The sequence below is a fragment of the Pongo abelii genome, chromosome 1 (genome assembly GCF_028885655.2).
Source record: "Pongo abelii isolate AG06213 chromosome 1, NHGRI_mPonAbe1-v2.0_pri, whole genome shotgun sequence".
Lineage (NCBI taxonomy): Eukaryota > Metazoa > Chordata > Mammalia > Primates > Hominidae > Pongo > Pongo abelii.
The window spans coordinates 159,949,573-159,960,659 of record NC_071985.2 but is presented as its reverse complement, the minus strand read 5'-3'; the positions used below and the strand labels follow the sequence as shown (position 1 = coordinate 159,960,659).

The window sequence follows — 11,087 nt, the reverse complement described above, 5'->3', positions numbered from 1 at the left end:
CAGCTACTTAGTGATAAAGCTTCAAAAGAAAAATTCTTTAATATATTTTTCTTCCCTTTAAAAATTTATAAATATAGCAGATATACTGAGGAGTGCTTATATATCATACTTAACAGATATAACAACAATATAACATATATACCAAAGAATATATCTAACCATGTTTTCAAAATGAAAATTTTCTTTACTTGTGAAATATCGAAGCTCATAAAATAAAAAAGAAATAAACATTTTAAAATTCTTCTTGGTGTACCATCCTGATTGCATTCTCTTCCCTACATGAAAACGTTTATAGTTTTCTGAGTTTGTATACATCAGTTTCATGCTTTTTCTCTTACCACAGTTTTGCAAAATATACATATTCCTAAATAGTACTTTTAAATGTAGCCTGATTTTTAAATGTATATAAATGGAATTATACTTCATCTTAAATTGGGAGGAAATATTCATTTTGATTTATGGAATTCACTCATTTTTATTGTTCTATGTTATTCCACTGTTTTAATGTATCTCATTTACTCTCACCATTGATTGATATTTTGATTGTTTCCAGTTTTTAACAAATACAAACAACAATGCTACAAATATTCTTATAGAGATTTATTAGCACACAAGTGAAAGAATTTCTCAAGATACGTTAGAAATAGAATTACTGAGTCATAGAGTACACATAATATTTATCTTTTGGGTAAAATAATGTATAATTTAATTTCTCTCAGTCATATTAGACTTAATTCTTACAGAAATAAATTTTTTACTATTGATATAAAGAAGTAACCACAAATGTTTCTGTTTAACATGGAAACCTAAATTCAACATAAATTACATTTTCAGAAATTTCCATTTTGAATGTTTGTAAATCTCAAGATTGCTGTTTGTGAACAATGTTTATATATGTTTCCTTTTTTCACTTCTTGATAAAATTACCCATATACTTTTATTTTCAAAAATATTATTTGAGAAGCACCAAGATGGTTGACTAGAAGCAGCTGTTATACACTGCTCTCACAGAGGAGACAGAATAGTGAGCAAACACTAGTTTTTCTAGTGGATCATCCAAACAGCCACATAGGGATTCATCAAGGAAGCAATTGCAGCTAGTGCATACTGCTGTCAAAGAGAGGAGACCCAGCTAATCACTCCAATTGACCATGGCTCTATATTTCTCTGGGATGGAACCACCACAGGCAACTGACAGGCTCTCTGCCATTGCTGCCACCACAATCCTTGCCCCTGCTGCCCCCAAGCTGGAGAGGGGACAAAATGCCTGAGATTATCCCAGGGCAGCCGTGTGCGTCTTGTGAGTGCTGAGCAGAGATCCCTGGGAAGTACTCAAGCAGGAGAAGAGCCCACTCTCTCAGAGAACAGAGAGGGGTGAGTCACATGGGCTCATGGGGAGCCATGGGAGTTGGGTGTGCCTCCCTCCACAGGGTTGGCCTGGAAAAAGTGTGGTTTATCTCCCTGCTGTGGTCTCTGCCCACAGGAACCCCATGGCTTGGAACACCTAAGAAAAGAAATGCAGGTGCAGTGCTAGTGATCAAATGGGGCTGATACGTTTTGGCTGTGTCCCTACCCAAATCTCATCTTGAACTGTAGCTCCCATAATTCCCACATGCTATGGGAGGGACCCAGTGGGAGATAATTGAACCATGGGAGCAGTTTCCCCCACATTGTGCTTGTGGTGATGAATAAGTCTCAAGAGAGCTGATGGTTTCATAAGGGGTTTCCCCTTTTCTTGCCTCTCATTCTCTTTTGCCTGCTGAGATATAAGATGCGCCTTTTGCCTTCTGTCATGATTGTTAGGCCTCCCAAGCCACATGGAACTGCGAGTCCATTAAACCTCTTTTCCTTTATAATTACCCAGTGTCGAATATGTCTGTATCAGCAGCATAAAAACAAACAAATACAGGGACACCCCCAAGGCCCAAGAGTCAACCTCATGAGAGGGTCACCTCTCTCCACAACACACCACAGAGTAGGGCTGCAAACACCAGGAAATATAAAAAAGCCATCCAGCTGAGTAAAAGCCTAATTACGAGCAATGACTTTTAAGCACCATCTAGTGAATCACTGCCCAAACTACAACAATAAAAATACTTTGCTAATATACCCTACTGTGAAACCAAAGGCAAAAATGTGGCCACAAATTAAGACTCTACCCAGAGCCTCAGCCTGCCAAAAAATCCAGAAATAAAGTCAACTGACTATACTTAACTTACACCAGAGTTAAAAGAGCACTAGCACTCTAAGAAGAGAAAGAATCTGTGTAAGAACTCTGATAATTCAAAAAGCTGGTGTCCCCATACCTGCAAATGAGTCCACTAGCTTCCCAACAATGGTTCATAACCAGTCTGAAATAACTGAAATGACATATAATTCAGAATCTGGATGGCAAGGAAGCTCATTAATATTCAGAAGAAAGTGGAAACCCAATCCAAGAAATCCAGTAAAATGTTTTGAGAGCTAAAAGACAACATAACCATTTTACGAATAAGCCAAACTAAACTTCTAGAGCTGAAAATTTCACTACAAGAGTTTCATGATACAGTCAGAAGTATTAACAACAGAGTAGACCAAGCTGAGGAACGAATTTCAGAGCTCAAAGACTGGTTCTTTGAATCAAGTCAGTCAGTCAAAAATATAGAAAAAGGATTTTTTTCTTAAATGAACAAAACCTCTGAGAAATACAGGATTATGTAAATAAACCAAATCTATCACTCATTGGCTTTCCTGAGAGAAAAAGAAAGAACATAACAACTTGGAAAATATGTTTGAGGGTATAGTCCACAGAAATTTTCCTAATCTTGCTAGAGAGATTGACATGCAAATCCAAAAAAAAAAAACAAAAATACAGGAAAACCCCACTAGATACTATACAAGATGACCATCCCCAAGGCACTAAGTCATTAGTTTCATCAAGGTCAATGCGAAAGAAAAATCTTAAAGGCAGCAAGAGAGAAGGGACAGGGAACCCCACCAGGGTAGCAGCAGACCTGTAGCAGAAACCTTACAAGCCAGAAGAGATTGGGGACCTATTTTCTTGTTGTTGTTGTTGTTGTTTGTTTTGTTTTGTTTTGTTTTTTTTGACAGAGTCTCGCTCTGTCGCCCAGGCTGGAGTGCAGTGGCACAATCTAGGCTCACTGCAAGCTCTGCCTCCCGGGTTCATGCCATTCTCCTGCCTCAGCCTCCCGAGTAGCTGGGACTACAGGCGCCTGCCACCACGCCTGGCTAATTTTTTGTATTTTTTAGTAGAGACAGGGTTTCACCATGTTAGCCAGGATGGTTTCGATCTCCTGACCTCGTGATCCGCCCGTCTCAGCCTCCCAAAGTGCTGGGATTACAGGCGTAAGCCACCACGCCCGGCCATGGGGACCTATTTTCAGCATGCCTAAAGAAAAGAAATTCCAACAAAGATTTTATATCCTGCAAAAATAAGCTTCAAAGTAAAGAAGAAATAAAATCTGTCTCAGATCATCAAATGCTGAATTTGTTTTGACCAGACCAGCCTTACAACAGGTCCTTAAGGGTATGCTAAACATGGAATAGAAAAATGACTCCTGGCCAGGCGCGGTGGCTCATGCCTGTAATCCCAGCACTTTGGGAGGCCAACGGATCACGAAGTCAGGAGTTTGAGACCAACCTGACCAACATGGTGAAACCCCGTCTCTACTAAAAATACAAAAATTACCCAGGCGTGGTTGTGTGCACCTGTAATCCCAGCTACTCAGGAGGCTGAGGCAGGAAAATCGCTTGAACCCAGGAGGCGGAAGTTGCAGTGAGCCGAGATCACGCCACTGCATTCCAGCCTAGGTGACAGAGTGAGATTCTGTCTCAACAACAACAACAACAACAAAAAAGTAAGAAGAGAAAGAAAAATGACTCCTGCTACCACAAAAACACACTTAAGGACATAGCCCACAGGTACTATGAAGCAATCACACAGCCAAGCCTGCATAAAAAAGAGCTAACAACATGATGATAGGAGAAAAATCTCATATATTAATACTAACACTGATTGTAAATGGGCTAAATACCCCCAATTAAAAGTTATAGAGTGGCATACTATATAAAAAAGACAAGTTCTAATCATCTGCTATCTTCAAGAGATCCATCTCAAATGTAACGATACCCACAGGCTCGAAGTAAAAGGATGAAAAAAGACATACCATGCAAATGGAAAGCAAAAAAAGAGCAGGAGTCACTATTCTTATACCAGATACAACAGATATTAATCCAATAAAAATTAAGGACAAAGAATGGTATCTCATAACAATAAAATGTACAATCCAACAAGAAGACTTAACTACCCTAAATATGAAAGCACCCAACATTGGAGCACTCATATTCACAAAATGAGTTCCTCGTGGCCTAAAAAAAGACTGAGAAAACCACACAATAATAGTGGGAGATTTCAACAACCCACTGACAGCATTATATAGACCACCAAGGCAGAAAACTAAACTCTGGACCTAAGCTCAATACTTGACCAATTAGACCTAATAGACATCTACAGAACACTCCACCCAAAAATCACATAACATACATTTCTCTCATCTGCACATAGAACATTTGCTAAGATCAACCATATGCTCTCTCATAAAGCAAATCTCAATAAATTCAAAAAAAAAAAAAAATCATCTGAAGCACACTTTCGAACCACAGTGAAATAAAAATAGAAATCAATATTAAGCAGATCTCTCAAAACCACACAAATACTTGGAAATTAAACAACTTGCTCCCAAATAATTCTTGTGTGAACATTGAAGGCAGACATTTAAAAATTTTTTGTAATTAATAAAAATAGTAACTCAACAAACAAACATCTTAGAGATGCAGCCAAAGCAGTTAAGAGGAAATGTTATAGTGCTAAACACCTTCTTCGAGAAGTTAGAAATGTCTCAAATTAACAATCTAACTTTGCACCTAAAGGAACTAGAAAAAAAAAAGAACAAACTAACTCCCAAGCTAGAAGAAGAAAAAAAATAACTAAAATCAGAACAGAACTGAGTGAAACTGAGATGCAAAAAGTCTGTATAAAAGCTCAATGAAACCAAGAGTTGGTTTTTTGAAGAAAAATAAAGAGTTGGTTTGAAGAATAAACAAGACTGACAGACCACTAGCTAGATTAACAAAGAAAAAAAATCCAAATAGGCACAATAGAAATGACAAAGATCACATTCCAACTGATCCCACAGAAATACAAAAGATTCTTAGAGACCATTATGAACACCTCTATGCACACAAATCAGAAAATCTAGAATAAATGGATAAAGTCCTAGAAACACAATCTCCCAAGATTGAACCAGGAATAAAGTGAAAACCTGAACAGACCAGTAACAAGATCTGAAATTGGATCAGTATTTAAAAACTTACCAACCAAAAAAAGCCTAGTACCAGATGGATTCATAGCTAAGTTCTACCAGATGTACGAGGAAGAATTGGTATCAGACCTACTGAACTCATTCCAAAAACATTGGAGAGGAGACTTCTCCTTAACTCATTCTACAAAACCAGCAACATCCTGATGCTAAAATCTGGCAAAGATACACCAACAAAAACAAAAAACTTCAGGCCAACATCACTTATAAACATAGATGCAAAAATCATAAACAAAATACTAGCAAAACACTAGCAAACACAACAAAACAATGGATGTAAATCCAGCAGCACATCAAAAAGTTAATACACCAGAATCAAGTAGGCTTTATTCCTGGGATGCAAGTCTCATTCACCATAAGCAAGTCAATAAATTTGATTCACTACATAAACAGAATTAAAAGCCATATGATCATCTCAATAGACACAGAAAAGTATTTTTATAAAATCTAACATCTCTTCATGATAAAAACCCTCAACAAACTAGGAATTGAAGGAACACACCTCAAAATAATAAAAGCCAAACAGTAACAGTCATCTGTAACAAACCCATCACCAGCATCACACTGAATGTGCAAAAGCTGGAACCATCCTCCTTAAGAAATGGAACAAGGATGCCTACTCACACCAATTCTATTCAACATAGCACTGTAATTCCTAGCCAGAGTAATCAAGCAAGAAAAAGAAATGCAAGGCATCCAAATAAGAAGTCAAATTGTCTCTCTTTGCTGATAAAATGATTCTGTACCTATAAAACCCCAAAGACCCTGCCAAAAGGCTCCTAGGACTGATCAACAGTTTTAGTAAAGCTTCAGGACACTAAATCAATGTACAAAAATTAGTAGAATTTCTATGCACCACTAATGTCAATTCTTGGAACCAAATGAAGCATAAAATTGTATTTACAATAGCTATAAAAAAAAGAAATACCTAGGAATACATCTAACCAAGGAGATAAAAGATCTCTACAAGGAGAACTGTAAAACGCAGATAGAACACAAATAATCAGAAAATCATTCCGTGTTCATTGATTAGAAGAATCAATATTATTAAAATGACAGTACTGAGCAAGAAGCAGCTTTTCCTCTCCTTCTGGAATCTATGCCTGGTTCAGCCTGCCTGCCTCCACTCCTGCCTCCACCATGTCCATGAGGGTGACCCAGAAGTCCTACAAGGTGTCCACCTCTAGCCCCCGGGCCTTCAGCAGCTGCTTTTACAAGAGTGAGTCCAGTGCCTGCATCAGCTCCTCGAGCTTCTCCCAAGTGGTCAGCAGCAGCTTCGCGGGTGGCCTGGGTAGAGGCTATGGCAGGTCCTGTGGTATGGGAAGCATCACTGCTGTCACCATCAACCAGAGCCTGCTGAGCCCTCTTAACCTGGAGGTGGACCCCAACATCAAGGCCGTACGCACCCAGGAGAAGGAGCAGCTCAAGACCCTCAACAACAAGTTTGCCTCCTTCATCAACAAGGAGCAGCAGAACAAGATGCTGGAGACTCAGTGGAGCCTGCAGCACAGAAGATGCCTCGGAGCAACATGGACAACATGTTCAAGAGCTACATCAACCTTTGGCAGTAGTTGGAGACTGGGCCAGGAGAAGCTGAAGCTGAAGGCAGAGCTTGGCAACATGCAGGGGCTGGTGGAGGACTTCAAGAACAAGTACCAGGATGAGATCAATAAGCATACAGAGATGGAGAATGAATTTGTCCTCATCAAGAAGGATGTGGATGAAACTTACACGAACAAGGTGGAGATGGAGTCTCGTCTGGAACGGCTGACTGATGAGATCAACTTCCTCAGGCAGCTGTATGAAGACGAGATCTGGGAGCTGCAGTCTCAGATCTTGGACACATCTGTGGTGCTGTCCATGGACAACAGCCTCCCCCAGACATGGACGGCATCATTGCTGAGGTCAAGGGGCAGTACGAGGAGTTCGCCAACTGCAGCTGGGCTGAGGCCGAGAGCATGCACCAGATCAAGTATGAGGAGCTGCAGATGCTGGCAGAGAAGCACAGGGATGACCTGCAGCGTACAAAGACTGAGATCTCCAAGATGAACAGGAACATCAGCCGGCTCCAGGCTGAGACTGAGGGCCTCAAAGGCCAGAGGGCTTCCCTGGAGGCCACCACGGCAGATTTCGAGCAGCATGGGGAGCTGGCCCTTAACAATGCCAACACCAAGCTGTCCAAGCTGGAGGCCGCCGTGTAGCAGGCCAAGCAGGACAGAGCTTGGCAGCTGCAGGAGTACCAGGAGCTGATGAACTTCAGGCTGGCCCTCGACGTCCAGATCGCCGCCTACAGGAAGCTGCTGGAGGGCGAGGAGAGCCGGCTGGAGTGTGGGATGCAGAACATAAGTATCCAGACGAAGACCACCAGTGGCTATGCAGATGGGCTGAGCTCGACCTATGGGGGCCTCACAAGCCCCGGCCTCAGCTACGGCCTGGGCTCCAGCTTTGACTCTTGCCCGGGTTCCATCTCCTTCCACCGCACCAGCTCCACCAGGGCCATGGTTGTGAAGAAGACGGAGACCCTCGATGGGAAGCTGGTGTCTGAGTCCTCTGACGTCCTGCCCAAGTGAACAGCAATGGCAGTCCCTCCCAGACTATCCCTCCTGCGGCTGGCTGCCCGAGAGCCTGGGAGGGAGGCTGCTGTGCAGGGGAGCACAGGGAAGAGGAGACGCACCTAAGGCTCAGCCCTGAACTTCAGCCCATCCATTGGGGGAGTTCACTGCCTGGGGTACCCCCCTTGCCCATGCCTCCAGCTACATAACAATTCAATTTGTTTTTTGTTTTTTACAAAATAAAACCTCAGCTAGCTCTGCCAACTGTCAAAAAAAAAAAAAATCAGTACTACGCAAAGCAATCTACGGGTTAAACACTATTTCTATCAAAATACCAATTACATAATTTGCAAAAATGGAAAAAAAACTAAAATTATATGTAACCAAAAATGTTCCAGAATAGCAAAAGCCATCCTGAGCAAAAAACAAAACTGAAGAAATTGCATTACCTGACTTTAAATTATACTACAGAGCTGCAGTAACCAAAACAGCATGGTACTGGCATAAAAACAGATATAGACACCAGTGGAAGAGAATAGCGAACCCAGAAATAAAACCACATACAACCACTTGGTCTTGGATGAAGCTGACAAAAACAAGGAATGGGGAAAGGACTCCCTATTCAATAAATGGTGCTGGAATAACTGGCTAGCCATACGCAGAAGGATGAAACTAGACCCTCACCTTTCACCGTATACAAAAATTAACTCGAGATAAAGTAAAGATTTAAATGTAAGACCTCAAACCATAAACATCATAGAAGAAAAACTAGTTAATGCCCTTCTCAACTTTGGCTTTGTCAAAGAATTTTTGGGTATGTCCCCAAAAGGAAGTGCAACAAAAACAAAAATTACAAGTGGAACCTAATTAAACTAAAGAGCTTCAGCACAGCAAAAGGTACTATTGATAGAGTAAACAGACAATCTGCAGAATGAAAGAAGACATTCACAATCCATGCATCCAACAAAAGTCTAACATTCGGAATCTATAGGAGTTGGAGGCCATGATCCTAAGCAAATTAAGGCAGGGACAGAAAAACAAATACCACGTGATCTCACTTAAAAGTGGGAGCTAAATATTGAGCACATGTGGACATAAACATAGGAACAATAGACACTGCAGATTTCTATAGAGGAAGGGAGAAAGGGAGTGTGGGTTGAAAAACTATTTATTGGATACTATGCTTACTAGCTCAGTGCAATATAGCCATGTAATAAACCTGATCATGTAACCCCATATCTACAATAAAAATTGAAATTAACAAAATATATATCACTTTACATATGATTATATATATGTATATATATTTTATGCTTAATCTGTAATCAACACAATGGTGGGTAAAACATTCATTTTAACTTCACCAGGGTACATTCTTAAGATCAGAATTATCCATCTTTATTGATATTCATTCTACATTAGTACCAATAGAGATTCTCATTCATGTTAAATAAAATATTTGGAATACATACATTTAATTTAATGGAAGAACAACATGTTTGCTAAGAAATCATGTTGTGTTACAGTCCAAAGTAAAGTGAGATGGAATTTGGCTATCACATTATATGAGATATAATCTTCCCCATGGTATTAGTGCCAATTAATGGTTCAAAGAAATCCCTAATTGTCATCTTGCTTGACAGTGCATTTATATTTTAAAACGTATATCTAAAATCATGCAAAAATATTTTTGGAATTTATGAAGATGTACACATACTGAACTTAATAGGTAATATCAAACATTTTTCTGTAGTGAGTGTATAAATTTGTACACCCCTAGGCAATATAAGAGTCTCCAAAGCTGTACATTTTGCAAACGTTCAATATTGTCAGACTTTTTATATTTTCTTAAATGGAAGTTATGATATAGTATCCCATACTTCAATTTATATTTCTCTGATTGTTATTGAGGCTAAGCATCATTTTATTTGTTTACTGAACATTAGTATTTTCTGTGAAATTCCTATTACAATGTAGTTGCAAACTATGGATTCTGGAACTAAACTGCATTCAAATTCTGGCTCTGCCATTCACTATATGTGGGATTTAGGCACATTAAAAAAAAAACTCCCTGCTTAATGTATCACCTATAAAATAAGGATTGCAAGAATATCTAACTGATAATGCTGTTGTGAGGATTAAATAAGTCAATATGTATAATCTGCATTAAAAGTGTCTCCACATAGTTACCTATATAAGTGTTTTTTATTATTATTTCTTCAGACTGTCTTTTTTGTTGGTTAGAATATACAATATTTACAATATACAATATTTAGAATATACAAAATTTTAGTTACGTTTTTTAGAATTTCTAATTTGTACTTTTTCACATCTGGCTTATGGTATTGATAGTCTCTTGCTGTCATTGTTTCAGTATATTTTATATTTCTTTAAAAATATTATTTTATATTTTACATCTGATCTTTTAACAGCTAAATTTGCTTTGGGCCTAATTATACATTTTTAGATGTTTATCTCATGTTTCCTCATGGTGATTGGTTTTTCTCATAGTTTAGTAATTTTCAATGGTGAGCCTACCTTCCTTGGACATTTGTGGGAAATCTTTGAGGCCTGGGTTTGAAATTATTTCCTACGGAGATGAATTGCATGCACTTCTCCCAAGTGATTGTGCTTAATTATTGCAAGGGATAATAACAACTCGCACTCTTCTTCAAAGGCATTTTCAAGTTTAAAGTTTGGGGATTTTGAGGGAAGGCTGTACAAATGTAGGGTTATTGAAGATTTATGTTTAGAATTCAGAGACAATGATGAGACTGGGTTAAATTCCCAAATTCTTCCTCTCCGGAGAGTTTTATTATTCTTTCAGGTCATCTACTAAGAATTATTTCTTTGGGGATGTAGAATATGAATATGGGATAATGTGGTATGGTTGGAGTTAGTGGCCTCTCACGAGCTTTGTTCTATGGCTTGACTTAGATGCTAGCATGCCTAACTCATTGAAAACCAGCCTCTAAACTAGCATTTATTGGCTATACTTTCTTTTTAATTTCTGGTTTCTAAAGCATTCCCTAAATTTCTAGCTACATCAGGCATGCTTTAAATATATATCTTTATATTTTATCCAGCATTAATAAGTGTACTGTATCTGGAGTAGTTTTTCTGAACATTTAATCCTCAACTCTTCTCTGAATTTTTA

The 11,087-nt window shown here is 39.0% G+C and overlaps 1 pseudogene; it reads left to right on the top strand.

Moving 5' to 3' along the window:
- The first annotated feature begins 6,498 nt into the window (after positions 1-6,498).
- LOC134760888 (keratin, type II cytoskeletal 8-like) lies at positions 6,499-7,948 on the top strand (annotated as a pseudogene).
- Positions 7,949-11,087: the final 3,139 nt, after the last annotated feature.